This window comes from Ambystoma mexicanum, chromosome 12, assembly GCF_040938575.1.
Source record: "Ambystoma mexicanum isolate Mex_15411 chromosome 12, UKY_AmexF1_1, whole genome shotgun sequence".
Lineage (NCBI taxonomy): Eukaryota > Metazoa > Chordata > Amphibia > Caudata > Ambystomatidae > Ambystoma > Ambystoma mexicanum.
Window position 1 is genome coordinate 1,139,709,919 of NC_090936.1, and position 23,583 is coordinate 1,139,733,501.

A 23,583-nucleotide genomic window follows, 5' to 3' on the forward strand; every position below is an offset into this window, starting at 1 on the left:
TAAAATGAAATAAATATATACATACTCAGTGAAAATTTAGTTAAGAGAGAGTTAAGGTGATCAGAGTTAAGGTGATCAGATTTATGTAACAAAACCCTTGAAATTCAGGTGATGTGGGAAGTGATGAGCATCTTAACTTGGCGCCCCCTCGATAGATGCCCCCCATGGTGTCATTTTGCATATCATTATAAATCCCTTCTGTTATAATATGTATGTGCTCATGGACTTTGCAACAGGGGGACGTAGAGTTAAGATGATCATCCCTCCCCACATCTGCTCAATTTCAAAGGCTTTGTTGCATTAAATCTAAATAAAGCGTTATGTTATACTATAGTTTCTTCAGGGCCCACTAGCCATGGTCTTGGACCGTGGCCACTGTGCATTGCTGCCTGCCTAGTAGATGTGATATCTGCAGGTGTACATTATTTTTATTGCCATTCCATAGTCCCACAATAATTTACCAGAATAATTTCAGTTTCTTGCAATGATGGAAATAATGGTTGAAAAATGAAATGTCTTCCCCATCCCTACAGGCACTCACCATGTGTCCCCCTCCTCTTTTCTTGGTCCCCACACACCCCAAATAGCTTTTTGCCCTTCCTGGCCCTACTACTCCCCAGCACTCTTCGATTTGTGTGAAGCAGTTTCTTTTCCAATCACGTGCTGCATCGCTGCCGTCGTAATCTCAAGCGATTTCCCCAGCATTTCCCTGATAAGCCGAAATATGTTTGAAAATTAAAAACTCTTCCTCATCTTCACAGACACTCTCTATGCAAAGTGGTGCAGCGGTTATTTGGCCTTTGGATAATTTTTATTGCACAGGTTTCGGCTCACGTCTTTCTTTACAAATTTGATGGCCCCGACCTCACGCCAGACTCTCCGCGATGTCAGGGATGTCCCAGTCACGCAGCTTGGGTTGTGGCACCTGTCGGCAGTGACCAGTCCACCATGCACGACTTGAAGAGGTTTGCAGGCACCGTGTTGATAAAAGGCCTGCCTGTTCTTTGGAGCGGGGCGCTGCGTCCAGTTATGAGAATAACAGGCACCCCGCATCAAAGGACGCTCGGTAGAACGCATATGTCAAGTGCATCTTTGCGGGAGAAAACAACTAGGAGATGGTGTGTGTGGAGTGAGTTGATTGTGAGTGTGTGGATTGTAAAAGACCATGTGGCAATATATATTGTATTTTCCTATTGAGGTTGCCAGAGGGATTTCCTCCGCTCAGAGGAAAGGTGACAGCACAGGAGTATAGTGTGAGAAAAAGAGAAGAGAGAGCAGATGGGATCTCCTCCATTGCTTGGGAAAGGCAGCACTCCAAGTAGAGTATAAGTTCAGTATATGATGGACTTGGGATCTGTCCACTTGGAAAAGGGAGTGTCAGGAGGGGAAAGTTCTGAGGCAAGGGCACAGAGGAAGGGTCTAAACCATTTGGTAAATAAGTGTGATTTTGTTGTGTAGGCCAATTATATTGCGGGCCTGGGATCCCTTCAACCGGCATAAGGGGCATAAGGAGGTAAATTCCCTTGTTTCGAAGGGGAAACTAAGGAAGGGTCTAAACCCATGTCTATATAATTGTGTTGTAATAAATTGTGATTTCTGGTGTTTATGGAATGTTATAGTATAGAGTGGTGGCCCCAGAGTTGAGTGAGGAGAGGTGTGGTATAATAAGTGTGTGTGAGGTGAGAAGAAAAGGGGAGGGGGAACTGGGAGCATGGGTACTAGTGGGAGGGCGTGGTAGACCGGTGACACGGTTTAGTGTTTAGGGAACAAAAGGTTACTACGAGTGGTTAACCATGAGTACCATTACCCCACTCGAATAAATGTATAGCGTGCTTCCTCAGTACCGGGAATAGATAGTTAAGTACCATTGCGAGTGGGTCACTGACATGGCGGGTGGCATGTATAAACCTTGGCCCAAAAAAGGGTTGACTAACAATGACTTGTTGGGCCATATGTACACATACCTAGCAGTGAAGTATACACTGAGAAAGTTGAGGACCTGGCAGGGCATTCTGGAGATGTGAACCCCAGGAACCTGGGTTACCCCCCGCACCATGTGTAGCACCTACACCCTGTGGTGCCCCTAAAGCCCTCACAGCCCGCTGCGCCCACAGAGATGTTACTCAATGCTGTCACAATCCATTCCCCTGACCCCCTCAGGCATAACAGTCCCCTGGCAGCAGTGGGACTAAAGCCCTTCACACTGGCCCCAAGGGCCTTAAAACTCCACCAGAAACATACATGGAGTCAGTCATTATCAGGAATAAAGCAATACCAGTTTTGGACCTTAATCCAACATGGAGGCCTGTTACACAGCTCAGTTCTTTAGAACCAGTCCATGCGCTCTAGTGTTTTGGGTGTGGCTGGGCCTGGAACTACTTTACCTGGGCTATCAAAACCACACCCAAACAGCAGAAGACGATTTGCGTTATTCTGCACTCCTGCAGCGTAATGCTCACCGTGTCCAGCTCCTGCTCATCTGCTTCTCCGGCGGCCTGATCCTGAAGCCCTAGATCCGGTTTCCATTAATAACCTGGAAGAACAAGAACAGCATTAGCAAGCAAGAACACTTACCTGTGAAGTAACCGGTCTTGAATCCATCCTGCGCTTCACTTACCTTGCCCATCTCCGAAGTTTGCCGCAACCTGCAAAGGTAAAGAAACAAGGACAGCATTAGTAACAATTCTTACCTGGGCAAGCAGCGAGTCCTGGCAGCACCCTGCGCTTCTCTTACCTCGCCCATCTGTGGGTTTCGCTGCAACCTGCATGGGAGAAGGAACAAGGTCAGCATTAACAAAGCACTTACCTGGGCAAGCAGCGCTTCGATCGCTCATCACTCCGGAACATCACTGCAACCTGTACAAAGAAGAGAGAACACAGGTTAGCAATTAACACCAATAAACAGCGCAGCTCACTGCGCATCAATAACTCACCGTGGTCTTCGCCATAGGTGCGCCAACTCCGAGATCGCAACCATCCCTGTGAAAACAAAGAGACATTGTTAGGGAACAGTGTATTGGAGCAAGATGCCAAGGAGACAGAGAAAACGGAGGGAAAGAAAGAGACAGAATAGAGACGAAAAAGACATTAGAACTCACCTGGAAGAAAGTAAGCAGAGTTGGACTAACAGCCGGTCTGGACTCGACATACATGCACACGGACCAGTGAAGCAACTAGGTCCACGGAACACCCGCACCAACCATGCGCCCCTGCACAGAGACGCAGGACAGAGAGTTCAACGCACAAAAACCTAAGGTGAGCAATAACCCCAAGGGAGGGGATTTGGACCAGAGGGACGTGGGAGTCCACCCATCACAGAACCATTATCTTAACCCTCCATTCTCCTGTTATAGGTACTACCCAAAGTCTGGTACATAACCAAGCAGAGAGGGGTCCGGGATAGTGCTTAGACCTCCTTCCAGTATCGTGTGGCGCCCCCATGGATACCAGGTGAGCATAACAATGCAAGCGGCTGCAGGTTATACTAATCCCGAGTATGGGCCCCATACAGCCCCCACCACCTACGAAAATGTCCCACAGCCCGTGTAATGCACGACCCATTAATTATGGAGACAAGAGAGCTGGGCACAGAGGGACTTAAGAAACAGCGCTTCGAAGGGTGAAGGCAGAGCTTGCGTGAGTAAAGTTGAGACAGTGAGAAGGGCGAAGAGCGCCAATAGGTATGGATGAATGGAGAGCAGGTGATGTTTTATTTTGAATTGGCAGTACAGCGATTAGGAACGTACACATTGAAACAAAGGTTGATAGCTGCAATGATGAGAGGCCTCGAGCGGGGCTACAGCATGCTGATAGTTTAGATTACGAGTCGTTTCAATCAGACGCAGGAGTAGCAGAGGCAGAGGAATGGGAAATTGATGAGGGGCCGGAGGAAGAGATACCACCCCGGGTAATACCAAGAGGAGAGAATTTATGGCGTCCAAGGCGGAGTGACCAGGACGCATGGCAATGGTAAAAGGGAAGAGCGGGGCAAGAATGTTATCAGCCATATAGTTAGGCACACAACTTCCATTGCTACATAAAGGCCCCTGACGAGCACAATGTGTGCTGTGGTCACACATGGATAGAAACAATTTGATGAAGGCACTGCCTTCGCTCACAGCAGGAGCAGGAAAGTAGATATATGCCCTTGAAAACCGACAGCAGGCATTATTTTACTGTTTGGGGATTTGAAAAGCTTGTTTGCTACATTATTAGGAGCCCCAGCAGATATTAGGAAGAAAGCGGGTTACCCAGTGGTACAAATGAGCGATGATAATCATGAAGGAGCAAATTTACATGATTTTCAAGCAAAAGTATGGACTCCCTTAAGGGAAGCTTATCCCGACACATCGGATATTAATTAGATTATGGCACATTCTATGAAAGGAGAAGAAGACCCTGCACAATATATTATCAAGCTGTGCCCCCCGTAATTTCCAAATACCTGTGCAACCACGTGGAGAGTCCAGAATGTTCAATCCAATGGAGGAATCCAATATGTTACCCCTTCAGTCCTGATGGGAGAGCATTGTAGCATCCCACCCCCTGAGCCTGACTGGAAAATAATATACCAGCTTGAAACTGGGAGCGGTTCCCCAACACCAAGGTCATTGGCCTTCCCACTAGAGCGTGGTACCAGGCAGTGCAAGCACTGTAGGTGGGAGGTCTAATACTCATTTGAGTAAGGTTGAAGAAGGAAGAAATGCGCCAAGGGCAAGACAAGACAGGGAGCAGGAGCCCAGATTGCAGAAGGAGGAGATCAAGGAAGACCAAGGAGCAGGCTAGCCAGCAAGAAGGAAAGGGGCAACCCAAGGTACTGCAAACTAGAAAGAGCAAAGAAAAAAGGAACAGCGTGTTTAACCTCAGGAAAAGGTTGCGACACACCGAGCGTCATGGCTGCCGGGTTTAAATGGGGCCGCATGACCAATGAAGGCCGGGAACAGAAGCGTTGGTTGCAGTGGCAACAAACCATACCGCGTTCACTGCACATGCGCAGAATCCGGGTACTGGTCCCCGGCGCATGCATGGCATGTGCAACATGGCGGCCCCCAGCCGTGATAGTCGAGTGGCATGCCGACGCGGCTGCACAGTGTCCTGAAGCTGCCAGCGGGCTCTCCACGATAAGGCACTACTGCGCGTCGTGACATATATAAACCAAATTCAGGAGATGTGGAGGGCTGAGACAGGGGAACCATGGGACAAAAACATAGCGATATTTTACCATATGCTAAAGAACGGACTCCAAAAGATGTTGTGGTGAATCCTGAGGTGGCGTCACTGCTTTCGATGGGGAAGCCCCTTTCCATGTGGAAGGGAGAGAGCCCACTATCCGATAGTCCCTCTGGGGTGGTACTCAGCAGGGGGATCTCATCGGGAGGGAGGACCCCATTGAGAGTAGTGACCATTTCAGGAAAATGTAGTATCCCTTTAGCCCTCACATCTTCCCTCAAAAACCCTCCAATTCCACACTGTCTAATGCCCTCAGGTTTTTTTGCAGTATATCTCAGGCAAGAACTACTGGGATGAGGAAGAGGCCAGAAGGAATGAATATCACTGACAAGAACGAACACACACGCTCTAGTCTTTCGAATGATCTTATTGGTCGGCTGCCATTCAAAGGCAGAGAGAAAAGAGAACGATGGCATCTTTGGTTTCGGCACATGACGGGACATTGGTCAGATACGCATAGGTCAGCAGAGCAGAGAAGCAGATGGTGTCTGAGCGATACCACTACTCACGGAAGGCCTGCGACACAGAAGGCAGACTGGTGGAGGGGAAAGTTATCCGCTTGTGACAGAGACTGCTGGAGTGCAAAGAAAGTGTGGCCGACCTGCAGAAGAGACGCGTGGAAGACCTGAGAAGGTCCCAGTGAGACAGAGAAGCCACCGTAACTCCTGGGAGACACGCAAACAACTGTAGGGGGACAGACAAGACCCTACAGGTGCAAGGATGGCTAATCCCAGGGTTGGGGAGACACAGACGAGGCATGAGGCCCAAACCGAAGCACAGAAGGAGTCTTCACCGGGGCAGAGTAACCAAATGAAGGGGGTCTGTGAACCATATTTTGAAAACATATCCCGTATCGTAATAAGAAGGCATACAAACTTGACATTTACAAATGGTTCTCACAGACCTTGGCAGGGGAGTAGACTGCAGCTGTGGCGTGTGAAATTAGCCAAGTGAAGGGGGGTCTGGGACCCACAATGGGGAGGTGTACTCCGAACAATAATGAAGAGGAATACAAAGCTTACGTGCACAAGTGACACCCAGAGACCTTGACAGGAGAGTAAACCAAGGTTGTGGGCAAAGTGTAGTCAGAGAGAGAAGACATTGAGAACAAGATTGTTGAGTACCTTACTTTGCAGGAGAGTGGACCATGGAGGGGGTACTGAGAAAAGCTGTCAGGGATCCACTGAACAGCTTCGGAGAGAGAGCCAGGCTATTCTTCCTCATTGCAGTACCTGAGAGCCGGGTCTGCTCAGAAAGGGTCAGGGACCCTCAGGACTCCTTGGGCGAGAGAACCAGGTTATTTCTTCTTCGTCGCAGTACCTCTTTGTCTGTTTACAAAGGGTCTGGGAGCCTCAAGACGGCTTTGAAAAGGTGTCCAGGCCATCCTTCCTTATCAGAGGGCCTGGGAGTCAGGCCTACCAGATAAAGATAATGAACTATCTTGACCATTGAAGACACATAAACCATTTTGGATAAAGTTGGAAAGACTCAAGGGAAATGGAATCCACCCCTTGAGTCTTGTGGACGTTTTGGTTGCTTCCTATACCTTTATGGAATTTTTCTTTTGCACTAGAAAGCTGAGCTGCGGGCAGACAGACATGAAACATTTCCCTTTTTACATTATGTTAAGTTTAGCTTGTGAGGGATAGATTAGGATTTGGACACAGGACAGCAAACTGTACTTTGGGACATTGACATTCTGACACAGACAGTTTAATTAGGTAATTTTTGTTGAGGCAGGAAAACCCTATCTTAGAGGTAGAGCTAGTTAGAATTCCCTCAACTCCCCCCATTGTCAATCAACATGCCACCCTTGTGTCCGACTCTTACTCCTAAACCCTCACATATCGTGTCAGGAGTGCGATCAGACCGGATTGACACAAATCAAGGGACCCTAAAATGTACTAAACTCTCAACTAAAGTCTCCGCTCCAACTGTGGCAACCCAAGAAAGAGTCTGTTGGCTTTGACGTTTGTAGTAGAACCAGGAGAGAGACAGATCATTCCAACTGGCCTAATCTTAACTCCACAAGAGGGCACATACATCCAACTAACATCTAAATATGGGTTAGCATGGCGGAATGGGCTGGATGTGTTAGCAGGAGTAGTAGACCCAAACTATAGGGGAAATGTAACATTTTTAATGCAAGATAATGGGAAGCTCTCTTATCATATCAAGGTGACCCAAGATATCTTGGACAGAGCAGTGTTCCCCAACATAGAGAAAGGTTATGACCAAGATAAAATGGACAGAGGTACAAAAGGGTTTGGGGAGGCAGCTCTAGTACCATCTACCAGTACTGGGGTGCTCTAACCCCAAGTTGCCCAGGAGGAAATTGAAATCATGCCAGACCTTGCTTTTGCTGCAAAGGAACACACCCATCTTATCTAAGGCCTTCCTCAAGTTAATGCTAGAAGAGGAAAAGAGGGCCTTTTTTTATTTATTTTTACAAAGCAGGGACTGCTGTATAGGGGGGCTGTTACCAGTGAGGGGATGGCACAGTCCCAAATAGTTGTCCACAATAGTCATCAGAGGGTGGTTCTTGAGGATTACCCATGCCCATCTCACCTCTGGACATTTCTGAACATACAAGACCCAATGTCAAGTGTTTGACAGATTCTGTTGGCTGGGTATTTTGTCGACATCAAGAACTATGTCGCAGCATGCCCCTGGTGCCAAAAGACTGATTCCCAAAAGCCTTTACCAGTTCCCTTACAAGCTTTGCCCATTATAGATGTAACATTTTCGAGAATAAGGATGGGTATAGTAGGTTCCTTGGAGCCTTCCATACTGGCAAATCGGTATATATTGGCCATCTTAGAATATGCCATCAACTATCCTGAGGATTTCCCAAGGCTATGCGATACCACCCAACAAATATTGAAACATCTAATCCTTTTCGTGTCACGGGTTGGCTTGAAATCCTTACCGACCAAGGCACGACGTTTGTGAGTAAAGTCATGGCTGAGGTGAAGGAAGTCCTTTAAATTAAAACTCTCACAAGGTCTGGTCGAACAATTTAACCAAACCCTTAAAATGATTCTAAAGAAATTGGTTGAGGCAGATAAAAAAGAATTGGAACCTGATGGTACCCTGGACCTTATTTGCTATATGAAAATCCCCCCAAAGCTATCTGGGATTCTCACCCTTCGAAATGGTACATGGGAGAGATCCCAGAGCCGTACTAGAAATGCTTACAGAAATGGGGAAGAGAGAGAGGAAGCTATTTTACCATTGTCTCAAACTGCACAACTAATCAAAGAGCAATGGCACTGGTAAGATTTTTAGTAGATTACAATCTAGCCAAAATAATGTAGCTCTGGGAACTTTTTATATAGTTGCTCTTAGACCTCCGCAACTTGATGCAACATAATAGTGTTACAGTGTCGCACTGATGCATGCAGAGAACGAAGACAGAGTTCCCCCACTCCGTTTGTAGTAAGTGAAAAAAATACAATCTAGCCAAGGCCCAAGGAAAACAGAAGGGTTATTTTGAAAAAAAAGGCATCCCCTCATTCTTTCTCAGTAGGACAAAAAGTATTTGTTCTACTCCCCATGTCAGAAACCAAAATGTTGCCCCGTTGGCACAGTCCCTATGAAATCCTAGAGCAGACCGGACCATGTAACTACCGGGTCTTCCAACCAGACCGACGATTAAATGTTCAAGTATACCACATCAACATCCTTAAGGAGTGGAAACAAGACCCAGTGGATTCAAGATCTGTGGTAATGGCTAGTTTTTTAATCGAGGAAGGGGATAGTTTAAATCTAGTCCCTAGTGACCTCCCTATCGAGCAGGATATTCAGGATCTCCTGGTCCAATTTCCCGATGTGTTTTGACACAAGCCAGGGAGGGTAAAAGGTGTGTATCATCATATTCACACCCACCCTCCCCCTAGGGAAAGACATCCATTTAAGACCTAACCAGATCATGGAAGCTCAAAGGGAAATAATCATTCAGGAGGTGGAGAAGATGCTGGCTGAGTATATCCTAGAACCTTCTCAAAGACCATGCAGCAAAACCAGATCAATCGTGGCAGTTTTGTATCGACCTTCACAAGTTGAATGCACTGTCCCAGTTCTATAATTATCCGATGCCAAGAATTGACGACCTCATAGATCGATTGGACAGCACCAAGTATATCTTGACGATTGATTTGACTAGGGGCTATTGGCAGGTCCCTCTGAACCCTAATGATAAGGAAAACATTGCCTTTCCCACCCCAAGAGGACTATTTCACTTTAAGGTTCTTCCCTTTGGGCTTCACAGAGCGCCAGCAACCTTTCAAAGGTTGATGGACCAGATTTTACAGACTTTCTTGAATTTCTGAGGGGCCTATTTAGACGCCATCGTCATACACAGCAAGACGTGGCATGAAATGTCACATCTATATCAGATAGTTAGAGCTCTGCGTAGTGCCGGTCTAACCTCCAGCCCAAAGTAGTTCCATCTTGCCCAGTCAGCAGTTAAATACCTAGGCTTCTTTGTGGGCAACGACATGGTCCAGCCACAGCTAGAAAAAGTGAAGGCAGTCAAGGAGACCCTTCACCTAAAATCAAGAGAGAACGAAGGTCCTTTTTAAGTCTCGTAGGATATTATAGAAGGTTCTTACTGAATGTCTCCTCTATGACTTCTTGTTTAACTGACAAGTTGAGAAATGCAGAGCCACAAAAAAATCTAATGGGGAAAAGATCAGGCTTGCTTTGATTCTCGGAAAACAGTCCTGTGTAGTGAGCCTGTACTGAAGGTAGCTAATTTTAACAAAGTCTGTCCTACAAACGGACGCCTCCAGGGTAGTTTTAGGAGCAGTGTTGTCCCTGGTCTATGATGGGATGGAAAATCCAGGGCTGCTTATCGGCAGAAAACTATTTCCTAGAGAGAGAGATCTATGAGGGGTCAGAAATGAGAGGCAGACACAAAGTTGTAATGTTTTCAACATTCATAATATTTATTAAAATAAAAAGGGGTTTGGGTAGAGGCCTATCTGTCCCTATCCTAATGAGAGAGCTCCTGCCTATGAAACTAAAACTAAAGCAAGCTGAACTTGTATCCAAAATATATCCGACCCTCACAATAACATACACAATCAAAAGGTGTAAGATAAATGTCTCTTTCCAACTCAACAAAAATGTGCACAGCTCCAAATGCGTGCTTACAACAAAGCAATCCTTGTTTCCAGGGGTTGATTCCCTTCCCCTGAACTATTTCAGGAAAACTGTTGAAAGCAGTTAGTTCCAACAATGTCCTGGTAAAGTCAATTAAAATGTCTCTTTCACAAAATACTTTCCTCAGGTCGGCAAAGCAAAACCTGAGGCAAAGCAAATGTCTCTTCCATATAACACTTTTCTCAGGATGGCAAAACAAGTGTCTTTTCCATAGAACACTTTTCTCTACCTTATGGACTCCTGGTATACGCCCCTGCCAGGAATTTTCCTCTTCTGGTTCTCGTAGATCCGCTGGTGTACTCTCCTGCCCGATATTGCTTCCAAAAAAGGCTCTTTGCCTGATGCTGATCTGTCACCAGGTCTTTTCTACAATGTTCACTTTCCTTTAAAGTATAACACAGTTGCACAGTTGCACATCTTGACTGTCTATACCTTGTTGACTCCAGGTATCACTTGCTCCAACTTCCCCCTTATTGATAACCCACCTATGGGGGTCCCCTCCCACATAATCCTCCCTCCTGATACCACCCTCAGGGTCAGGATCTGGTAGCAGCTGCCTTTCCCTGCCCGTGTGGCAGGAGACTACCAGTGATGACTCAGCAGGATTCATCACATACCATAGAGCTAGAGTCCATAGCAATCAAAAGGGCAGTAGGACATCTCCAATACTTCCTTGCAGGGAGACAATGAACATTAGTCACTGACCATTCCCCATAAGTATGGCTCAGCCTCAGGAAAGATGCCAATCCCTGGATTATGCAATGTTTCCTTGACTTGCAACCATATTGTTTTAGCGTGGAACACTGCAAGGGCAAGGTACAGGGGAACAAACACTTCCTCTCCCGCTTCCGTTTTGGAAAGGAAGTAACTGAAAACATAAGGGAAAGAGTATGTGACAAATCCTGAGGTGTCGTCACTGGTTTAGATGGGGAAAGACCCTTGCCACAGGCCAGGGAGGTGAGGCCGCTACCAGATAGTCCTGCTGGGGGTGGTACTCAGTAGGAGGATCTCATGGGGAGGGACGACCCTGTTGAGACTAGTGACCATTTTGGGAGAACTGTTGGGATGCACATACAGCTCCCATACATGGGCAAATGATTCAGGCTAAGAAAAATCTATTTGCGGACGAGAAAGTAAAGGTGCACTACTACAGAGGGTTGGGGAGTGCAGTTGGAAGCAACAAATGTATTCCTAAAGTAGTTATTGGGCCTCATCACAAGTATGGCGGTAACCCTTAAAAGTCGCAGTAACAGAATTAGCGTCGCCAATACCGCTGTGCCGGATCATGAGTCGATTCAAATACCACCGACTGTAAAATCAGCCGACTATTACAGCCGGCCACACGAAGCGCAAACACAGCCTCATCACAAGTCCATGTTTGGTGGTATGAGCGCAGAAAACCGGTGCTAATACCGCCGAAAACACAACACAGTAACCTACAGCTTCCAACGGGAGGTAAATGCACACAGGTGCCTGATATGGAGCCATAGGTGATCCCAATCCACCCCAAAGTGCTACATAAGGCACACCCCGAGCCCAAACATTGTTTCCGACACCATGCTGCCACTAGCCACTGTGAGCTGGGACAGGCAGCTGCTCATGCTGCGACTGGAAGTATAGAGGTAGGGCAACCATGCCAGAGCACGTGGAGTACAGGGGAGGGTTGGTGGCGGGAGTAAGAGGAGGAGCAGAGCCCAATCAAGGGGTGCACTGATCTCCAGAGTTAGGACTCTACCCTGTGCCCTCACAGACCGCCAGTTGGTCACCCTGTACCGCCTCAACAGGGAACCATAACAGAGCTGCTCACCACAACAAAGAGCGACATAGAGAGCAGGATGAACATCCGGACAGCTGTGCCACAACTGCTGAAGCTAGTGTATGTCCTACAATTCCTCAGAACTGGCACCTTCCAGCACTCAGTGACCACGATGCATGACATGGCACAACCCACATTCTGCGCAGTGTTAGGGCAGGTGCTTGAAGCCCTCCTGCGGCAAGTGCAACGGCACATCTCACTGCTTACCACCCCAGCCCATGTCAATACCATGAAGGCGCAGTTCTATGCTGTTGCACAAAGGCCAAATGTGATTGGTGCCCTGGACTGTACCCATGATGCACTGGTGGCCCCCCAGGCCCACGAAGCAGGGTACTGTAACTGTAAGCACTACCACTCTTTGAATGTGCAGGTGACCTGCGACCCCAACCTGTACATCACCCACTGCTGTGCCCACTACCCTGGTTCCACCCACGATTCCATGGTCCTACGGAACAGCACATCGGCAGGATACATGGAGAGGCACAGAAGACAACGGACCTGGATAGTGGTTGAGTAGAAAAGCCAGCACACATGTGCTGTGAAGCACATGCCAAAATAGGGGGGGATGCAAATAACTACAAAAAAAGGATGGCATGACAAGCAAATGTGAATTCTGTACTTGACTATCTCCCCCACCACCACAGTACAGGCCAGGGAGCATGCACATGTCGGACTTACCTCCAGGGAGGAGCTGATGTACACATACAATAGCAACTATAAACACCAATATGACTATAGGTACCACAATACACTGATTCCATGTGTTAAAATTGCAGCAAAAATGGCAGTTTACACAACAAAATCTTGGCAAAAAGGCTGTGGTTTTGCCACCGCAATCCATGTAATGGATGCAGGGGACACCGCCGCAACCCGCTAACCCATTATACAATTTAAGAGGAGCGTGGGACACCCCCGCAACCCCTGTTCCCCTTAAATGGTATAATGGGTACACCTTTACAAGGTCATTATTGCTGCGATTGTTTTTACAGATGACTTTTTTGCTGCATTTTTTTACTGCACACCAATGCAACCTGAACTTACTAAAGCAATGTTGACAAATGGCCACATCACCCCACACAAGAACAACCCTGCCACTACCGCAGCCATGCACGCTTGTGCGGCCAGCCCACAATGGCGAACCAGCGGACGCAGATGCTCAGGATGGGCCCATGTGAAACACAGCATGCCACATGCACATTGGAAATACATTGCCACATGACAGGTGCACATGTCACCGATATACACCTCATGTAACATATGCTGCAAGGGAACAGGGTGCATGTGAAGCAGAAACAATGCATAACACCAGTGACAGAGCATTCACAGACATAGAAGCAACACATGAAAAGAAGGCCCATTTGGATGCACACGTTGTCCATTGCCCTGATATTGTGTAAACCCACACCTTAGACCGTGATTTATGCCTGTGCCTCCCCCCATGCATGTGACTCTGCATACCCACAGCTGCCCTGGCTAATGACCCCTGTGCGTGATCCACAAACACAGCAGAATAATGCCTACAACCACGCTCACAGCAGGACCTGTATGTGCATCGAGTGTACCCTGGGCCTCCTAAAGGCACGTTTCCGCTGCCTCGACCATACTGGTGGAGCCCTGATGTACGCTCCAGAGAAAGTGGGTAAAATTGTGCTTGTGTGTGCCATGCTGCACAATATCTGTCTGAAGAGGAATGTCCCACTACCCTCTGACATGAACATGCCACCCACAGAGGATAAGGATGCAGTGCCTCTGGCAGGCATTGCTAGAGGTGATGTGAGGGAAGGGAGATTGGCCCGCCAGGGACTGATGCACAATTTCTTCTGACACTTTAACATGGCACAAGCCATGCGCGACTATGTGACACTCGCCTCTATCAATAAACACAACAATGACACAATCAGGAATGTCCTCACATTGAAGAAGTGTAACGGATTTCATGTAATGAAGTGCCCTAACTATCCACCTCGCGCTTCCCCCACCAACTCCCCAGCACAATATCCCACCTACCCCCATTAACTCCGCAGCACACTATCCTCCCGCCTGCCTCCTCCGCCAACTCCACAGCACACTATCTCCCCTCTTGGCTCCCCCCACCAACTCCCCAGCATGGCAGCTAGTATCTCTGGGTCCATTACAACCGTGGGCACTTTCCTGCCCCTGCCAGCCCCCGGTGATCTTGGCCGCTGAAGGCGTTGTGACTGACACCTCAGTGTGCCCTGCTTTGACTCCTCTGTGGGAGTGGTAGAGGTGGTAGGGATAGAGCCTGGCCCAGCATCTGTTGGTGTGTCGTCTTGTTGCTCTGGTGGCTGGCTTCTACCAGTGCAGAGACACCTTAAGTCATATCCCTGACCCTCTGGGCGTATAGTGGCAGGGCGGCCATACTGGCAGTTGTCTTCGCCCGGTCCTTTGCAATGGCCTGCACAATCCTGCGGGCGACCCCTTGTATGTTGTCCCATATAGCCTACAAGTGTTCGGAGTACGTGCGCCATATCGCCTCCATCTCCCTCTGTCTCCGCCCCATCTCATCAAGCATCTGCAGCACTGTGCTGCTAGTTGGGGTGTGCCGTATGGGAGGGAGGCTGTACAGTGTGCCGGGGCTGTCGACAGAGGAGTCATAGGATGGGGTGTTCACGTCCACCTCAGGTGTGTGAGCACACTGCCGGAAATGATGTTTCTCACTTGTTGGGCTACGCTGCCGGCAGTGAGGGGGCTCAGGTGTTGGGCTACGCAGCCAGCGGTGAGAGCGCTCAGGCGTCTGGCCCATCTGCATGTGGCAACACCTGCCTGGTGCCCCCCTGTGTTTCTACAGTCACCCGGCCTGGAGGTGTGGCCTATGTGTCAGACCCTCCAGCTGCAGGAGTGGGTGCAGTGGTTCTGGTGGACTGTGGGGTGGATGTCGGCCTAGCCTTACTGTGCTGCGGTGTCTCATGTCGGGACATTCGCCTTGGCGTGGGCTGACTGTGTTTTTGCAGGGTGGCGGTGGTGGTGGCGTACCTTGAGGGTCTGGATGTGCCACTCCCAGATTGGCCTTCCTCCTCTGATGCCTCTGGCGATGCGTGAGTGCCTGTAGGAAACATAGGAAATGTTGTCAGGTATGGTTCCCCCACATGTGTTGGCATGCAATGCACATTTGCTAAGGCGCAGGGTGGGTCCCCACACATTTCAGCAGAAGGGCATGGTTGGTCAGGGGAGATTGCATTTGGGTCCAGCATCATGGGGGTGGTAGCAGCAATGAGTGTGTGACACATGGCCTGTTGGTCTTTGGCCTGGGGGTTTGGGGTCAGGGTGGCCTTGCTGGAGCAGCTGATGTTTGGCATGCATGCTTGTGGTACTTCATGCCCCCACATCCCCTCTCAACATGAGGCTAGCGAACTGGGCCCGCAACATGCTGGTGCGACTGCTGCACAGTGTAGTGGTTGCTCACGCACCACAGACCCGTTGGCGCAGGGTGTACCAGCAGGGGTGAGTTATGCGTGGCATTTGGATAATTCATTTGCCACCCCTTTCCGCTGCTGCAATGCATAGGGGTGCCCTGCCCCGTGGCTGCTGGTGAGGGTGGCTGCTGTGCCACCCCCTCACACCACCCTGTTGGCCTGCCCAGCTACTGGGTTTGCTTGCATGTGTCCCCGTCCACTGGGACATCTCATGCTAGACACTTACATTTGTGCATGCACTTGTGCTGGGCGGGGGGGGTGACTCACCTACTACATCCTGCCTGCTGGCACCTGCCTCCGCATCTCTGACTCCCTCTATTCCCTCAATGTCTAGCACTGTGCTGCACTTTTCTTCCCAGCCGGTGAGGACCAGTGGCTCAACAGTTCCTCCTCCTGTGGCAAGGGACTCCCGGTGTTGTCGTGACAGCAGCCCATGCACCCTGACACTGAGGTCATTCCAGCATTTGCGACAGTCCTCCCCATCACGGGGGACGCTGGCCACAGCTGTCACTTTCTGGCTGATTGCATGCCAGATGGCTGTCCTGCGATGTGCTGATGTTTTCCTTTGGCGAAGGCCATATAGATCATCAGTGTGAGCAACAACCTTATCGGTCAGGACCACCAGCTCCCCCTCACTAAACTTTGGGTTTCCAAGTCGTTTTTTAGCCATCTTGCCTCTGATCCTCTCCCGAGACATTCTGCCTTGGTTCCAGGTCCGAATGCCTGCAGGAGGTGGAGATATTTGATGGATTGTGTTTTTCAAAATGTCCACTGCAATGCTTCACATTCTGGTGGTGACGCAATTTCTGCTGGCGCTAATTGCGCAGGGGTCGAGGGTGCTAGCGCTATAAGCGCCGAAGTTTCGGCGGCAGCCTTTATTTCGGCGCAATTTCCACCAGGCGCTAATAGCGTTACCACTGGAGTCGGGCTCGTGTTCACGCCAGGTTGTGATGCAGCGCTAATCCCGCCGCACGACCCGGCGATAACGCTATTTCTGCTTTGCGGAAATTTTGCCAGATTACCGACTTGTGATGAGGCCCTTAGAGGCTTAGGTAGGCCCAGGTATAGGGTATGGGCGATATTGTATAGAAGTAGTGAAATATAATGTGTAACAATGATATAGACACAGGGCCGGGGTGCAGAAATACTGAAGTATCGCCATATTGGAAGTGAGGCCTAGCATTTTGTATTCCCTATTGGAGGTGTTGCAGTGTGGCATAATGAAGAGTTGAAATAATTTTCCCTTTGCCAAGCCTCAGGATTGAATCTGAGAATAGTGGCATTGTATAATTGTATCAAGCTGTAGGCCTGTGAAACAAGATTGGAATGAGAATGGCAGAGCGAGGATAGGGCTGCGCTCTTCCTGAAGGACAAATCCATGAGAGCCAACTTGGAGGTCTCGAGCTGCCAACATGCTCGGTTTAGATTTAGGGCACTAGCACCCCAGGGCAAAGGTCATCCTATTTTAACTGCCTGGCGGCTGGAAATAGAGTACATAAATCCATCAGAATTGGGCCGATTAATATGGTCCTCACGAGAGGAAGGAGTTGTACCGCTGGTGGGCAACTGATAAGGGGGGGAAGTGAGGAGCAGAACATCCTGTGATTTGTGATACGAAGAGCAATAGGTGATGCCAATATATCTAGTTCAGAGCTGGGGCGGCATGGCCGGGGTGGGGCACCTTTGTGTCTGGTATCAAGAGGAGTACACTATATTCCAAAGGGCCAATTTTACCTTGGATTTGTGCACTGACCTCATGCTAACGACCAGGTGCACATCATGTGACTAAGCTGATGAGGCGGTGAACATTCCAGGTAAACTCGCCAATCCATTAGCTGGGAACCAAAGTGACGGAATAGGAGGACCACGTGTTGGAGGGTAGGGGTAGATTAGGATGTTGCCAATCTGTCAAGGGACTGTAGGGGACTGGTAGTATGTATACAGGCTGTTGCCAGCGAGGATGGGGGGATAACACTGTATACTGGTTGCATCATGAGTGACGATTTCTTTCCTCAAAAACCTCATACTTGCTTTGAACTAACTGAGAGCTCTGTGTCAGTTTGGTTCTACTGGACATTCTGATAACCTTTTTCATTTTGTATGCAAAATAAATCTTGTTTTCCTTGCAAAGCGCTGAACTGAGCATTTTTCTCTAGAGGAGTGTTTTTTATTATCTGGTTGTCTGGAAGTCTTGCCTTACAGAACGTAGTATCCCTTTAACCGTTCCACCTGCACTCAAAAACCCTCCAGTTCCACGCTACCTAATGCCCACAAGTGTTTTTGCAGTATATCTGAGGCAAGAACTACTGGGACTAGGAAGATGCAACAGGGATGAAGATCACTGACAAGAATGAACGCACACGCCATAATCTTTCAAATGATCATATTGGTCAGTTTCCATTCAAAGGCAGAGAGGGAAGAAAACCATGGATCTTTGTTTTCGGCACGGCACAAGCTGGGACATTGGCCAGCGTACGCGCAGGTCAGCAGAGCAGAGGAGCAGACGGTGTCCGAGTGAGAGAAGCACTAATGGAAGGCCTGCAACTCAGAAGACAGACCGGAGGAGAGGAAAGTTATCCGCCAGTGACCGAGGCTGCTGGAAAGCAAGGAAACCACTGCCGATCTGAAGAATAGACACGTGGAAGACCGGGGAAGTTCCCAGTGAGCAAGAGAAGCCACAAAAGCTCCTGGGAGACCCGCAAACAATGGAATGGTGATGGCCAAGACCCTGCAGGTACTAGGGTAGCTAATCGCAGGGTTGGGGAGACCCAGAAAGGGTATGAAACCCGAACCGAAGCACAGAAGGAGTCTTCACAGGGGCAGATTAACCAAGTAAAGGGGGTATGGGAACCATACTGGGAAAACATATCCCAAACAGTAATAAGAAGGAATATGAATTTGGCATTTACAAAAGGTGTTCACAGACCTTGGCAGGGGTGTAAACCGAGTCTGTGGCGTGAAGAGAAATCAGATATACAGAACTGTGAAATTAACCAAGTGAAGGGGGTCTGCGACTGACGCTGGGGAGGTGTACCCTGAACCATAATAGAGAGGAATACAAAGCTTAATTGCACAAGTGACACTCAGAGGCCTTGGCACGAGAGTAAACCAAGGCTGTGGGTGGAAGTGAAGTCAAAGAGAGAAGACGGTGAGAACGAGACCTTTGAGTACCTTTACATGGCAGGAGAATGGACCAAAGAGGGGGTACTGAGAAAAGGGGTTGGGTACCCTCAGAGAAGCTCGGGAGAGAGAACCAGGCTATTCTTCTTTGTCTCAGCACCTAGGAGCCGGGTCTACTCAGAAAGGGTCAGGGACCCTCAGCACTGCTTGAGAAAGTGAACCAGCCTATTGTTCCTCGTCGCAGTACCAGTCTTCAAGACTGATCTCTCCCAGAACTCTTCTAGGAACTGCTCTCCTAAAAAAATGTTTACATTATTTTATTTTATTTAGTTGTTTGGTTAATTTAGAAACTTTTACCATCATTAGCCACACACACACAGTCAAATTGAAATAATTTCCATCAGTTTGGGCAGGCCAAAAATAAAATCATAAACATACTTCATATAATCAAACATACACATCATTACAGTGTGTTACTTTCTTTAAATAATTAGTCTAAAATCTAATCAACGCTAAAACCAAGGCAACTCTTTCGCCCATTAAGAGGATGTCCCACAATTCTTCTGGTGTTGTGCTATTGCTTTCTGAGAAAAATCTGTCAAGACATTTGTTGCGTCTCTGTTAAGCCAGTGCAAAATAGCAAAAGGTGCTAAAGTGCTTCTGTGTTACTAGTAAATGTGCAAAATCTGCATATTGTGTCATTTATGCCATGCGTCTTTCTGATAAATACAATGGGCCACATTATAAGTTTGCCAGTCCGGAAACTACGGTACCGGCAAGCTTGCCGGTACCATAGTTCCCGGACCGGCAAACTACAAGTTGTGCTCGTGGGTGCCTTTCTGCTTGCCAGGTCGGACCTGGCGGACAGAGCAGCACCCGTGAGCACAGCATGTCGGATGCACCGGCACTGCTCATAACGGTGCCGGTGCATCCGGCTTCCCCATTCCCATTGAGCCCTATGGAGCTCAATGGGAATGGGGATGAATTTTTCCCAGTGCCCAGGAATGGGCAAATACCGGGTCTGGCAAGGCCGTAATGACCGGGTAATTGCCCATTTCTGGGCGCCGGAAAAAATAAAATACCGGCGGCAGCCTAGTGAGGCCCACTGTATTTCGTGGGGTAGAGGTTCATTTGAAACCGAAGATGTTGGGCATGATAATGACTACTTGGAAATGTAAGCTAATATTTCAGCAGAGAGTTATAAGGTCTACAATCCATACAACATGGATGGAACAGTTTGTATTATTTTGCTTCTTTCTGTGTATCGATCCAGTCTAACTTCCACATTTTAACTTTAACTCTGACTGGATTTAGTAGTAGCTCTTTCTCCGTTGTGCCCATTTTCTCAAGCACACACCTACAGGCTTGCTTCCACTCATTCCAAAAAGATTTTTTTTAACGTTCTCTTTATTGCCATTAATGTGTTCTTTTTTAGCAACGTATCCCCAATCATTTTGATCCTAAAAGGACCATTCTGAACTTAATATTTTCGATACAATGATAGAGATTTCCATAGCACCAGTGCATACAACGAGAGAAGTCCTAATTCATGCCAGATTACTATAATTGGCACTCCATTGGTCAATACAGGCACTCCCTGCCATAACAAACATTCCAGCACCGGCCATATGCTTGCCGGCAGGGAAAGCAAGGCTTCCACGCCACAGGTTAGATTAGCTATAACCTGTAGTTTATAAAAATTCAACACTGGTACTAATGAATAGCAACTCTATTTTCTCATCAAGACGTGCCCCCGTGCCACCAGATTTTTCCCTTTGGCTTTCAGGATTTTTTCTCATGGGACGTCGACTGTGCTAATGTGCATTCACATGCCCAAATTTGTAAAGGTTTCCATCCTTTCTAGCACCTCTTGATTCAGACGCCACCGAAATGTTAGTATATGCTGTACTGAGGGGGGCTCAGGATTAAAACTCTTGATTTGGGCACGTTTACCATAAAGACATTTTGTTCGACATAAGCATGCAGGGCGCTGAGTTGGTGCTGTAATACTATTTGTGTCCATTCCAAGAGAACCAGATAATCCGCGTACAACACCCTTCCATCCAATCGAAGCGGAAATGATCTAGCCCCTCTCAGAGTTGCCTAGGTCTGAGATCAATAGGTTGAATAGTACTGGAGCCAAAGGGAAACCTTGCTTTAGGCCTTTACCCGCTTTCATTGGTCTAGAAAGGCATCCAGTCCTGTCCAATTTAATCCTCAGTGAAGTGACAGAATAGAGCACTCTCATTGCACCCAATAAGTCACCAGGGCAACCCCATTCAGTCAATTTGGCCTACAAAGGCTTGGGCCAGATCGATGAACGCTAGGTAGATTTATGAGTTTCTTATCGTAGTAGGGTTTTTTATGATGTTTAATAAAAACACATTTGGGGAAATGCTTACTCCCTTTACAAAACACACTTGGAATATGTCATTCCACCCCCGAGGATTCCACCCATGTATTCAAGACCTGCAAAATTATTGGTGCAAAAATCTTGCCCTCAGTGTCCAAAAGGGCAATTGCGCAGTAGTTTTTCGGATCAGCCCTTTAGCCCTTCTAGAAAACTGTGACGGTTATTCCCTTATTCCATGAGCGTGGCACTTCCTTTGATTTCATCACCTGTCTAAATAGTAGTATCAGGAAGTCAGTCCATAACTCTGGTTCCTCCTCCGACATCACATTTGTGAGGCCGTCCTGGCCCAGCGCTCGGAAGGAACTTGCTTTCTTTAGAAGAGTTATGATATCTCTTTTTTCAATCTGAAAGGATCATTCATTGACAAAGGTATTTTTCCTGAGTTCCACCACTCTCTCAGGCGCCCAAAAGAGGTTGGTCTAATGGGAAACCCATACCTCATTTCAAACTGCAGGTGTTTGCTAAGCCAGATTTGGTGTCGCTAAGGAAATTGATCAGTTGCCACATTTTCCCCGTATTATTTTTAGAAATCTTTTCCAACATGCACTCTGTGTCATGTTGGAGCATGGTTGCCCCATGGGACCTCAACCAATTTTGATAATTTATTTTCCTAACTACAATTTCCATTTCCGGACCAGCACGGATTTTTAATGGCCTAATTTCCGATTTGATAATTGTTTTCCTATCTACCACATGTCTATCAAAAACGTGCTTTGTTTGAAACGCCTTTTTGGCTCCCCCATTCCAGACCTCTTTGAAGTCCACAAGAATGAAGATTACCCCTGCTGTAGCGCAGAGTCTTGATTCTATTGAGGACACGTAGGCAAGCATTATGCTTAACCTCCTACTCTTCCCAGCAGATTTCAATCTTTTTTCTTTAAACCAACACATTTTATTTTGTTGGTTTAAACCATAAAACAGAAAACTTCTCAAAATGTCACATTACATGGGCCCAGTGTCTCTGGTAGTCCCATATCCATATGCTGTCCCTGGGCTCCATGCCTCACTTGCTGCCCAGGTTCTTTCCTCTTCTTTGATACCCTCCAACTGACATCCTGAGAGCAAACGCAAGAAGCACTCAATACTGTAAAACCAACACGCCTCCCCCGGCAGCCATTGCATTGCTCCTCCAATCCAGAGCTCCTCCCACGGTCCTCGCGGCCGAACTGCTGCACAAAGCATAGCAGCACTCGTCTTTGCGCTCTCAGCTCACCTTCTGGTCATTCCCTATCAGAGAAGATAAGTATTAGGGAGGGTCATATGACGCAGCAAATCACCAATTCACAATAACACGTTATACCATTCAATTCAACTGCATTGCGTCGCTGGGCGGGATAATGCTCACCGCCATGTTTAAAATGGAATCAAGACTCCCTGCGCTATAGTAGGGGTAATCTTGATTCTATATCAAGACTGGAGGTGAGCATTATGCTTGTTCAAAGCTATGTACTAAAGCTGCTGCTACGCTTGTTATCGGTTTGAAATAAAAGGTTCTTAACGTACAGTTGCTAGCCCAGTCTGCAGCTTTATAAACCTCTTGAAGACTCGCTCCAGTACTTAAGGCTTTGGACGCTATTGCACCACTAACCAAATGAGCTCCATCTAGTCCCTCTACAGACATGACTTCACATACCCATCGCGCTATAGTGGCTGCTGCTACTGCTTTGAACGGTTTCCTGCGCATGATGAGCAACTGCGACACTCCTGATATTCTCACCTCGCTTGTCCTGACATCGTATTTTCAGACACATTCTGCCACGCATAGCTTAGGGACTGGCGGTATATGCACTTTCACGCCCTTCAGCAATCGCACAACTACAAGAAAGAGAGGTTTTAAAACGACGTCGGAAATGCAGATGATTCTCTAATTTCCGCAGTGCAATGGGCAGCTCATTCCAGAGTTTTCTCACTGCAACCGATAAATCACGATCCCCTAGCCGGGCTCTCCGAAATCTCGGAATAAAGGCCAAATTGGCTGTTTCCAAACAGAGACCGAGTAGGAATGTAAGGTCTGAATTTGTCTTGTAAGAACTCTTTGCCTAGATGATGGAGACGATGGTAGGCCCAGTGAACTTAGCAGAGGGCCTTAAACTTAACCGTCACGGCCACCGGAAGACAGCGAAGGGTGCGAATCACTGGACTGATATGTGCACCATATGGGAATCCAGTGCCTACCCATGCCGTTGCAGTCGCTGAATTAAGCCTTTAGGTTGAGCCAGATAAAAGGCCCTACAATAATCAATCTGGCTGGTGATCAGAGAGGCAACCACCAGAGGACGTAAGGCCTTCAGTAAGAAGTGCAAGACCTTGCAGAGAAGTTGAAACAAAACCCATCTTGCATACAGTGCTCACTTAGGCTGCCATAGATAATGCAGATGACAAAGTGACACTGAGGTTCTTCACTG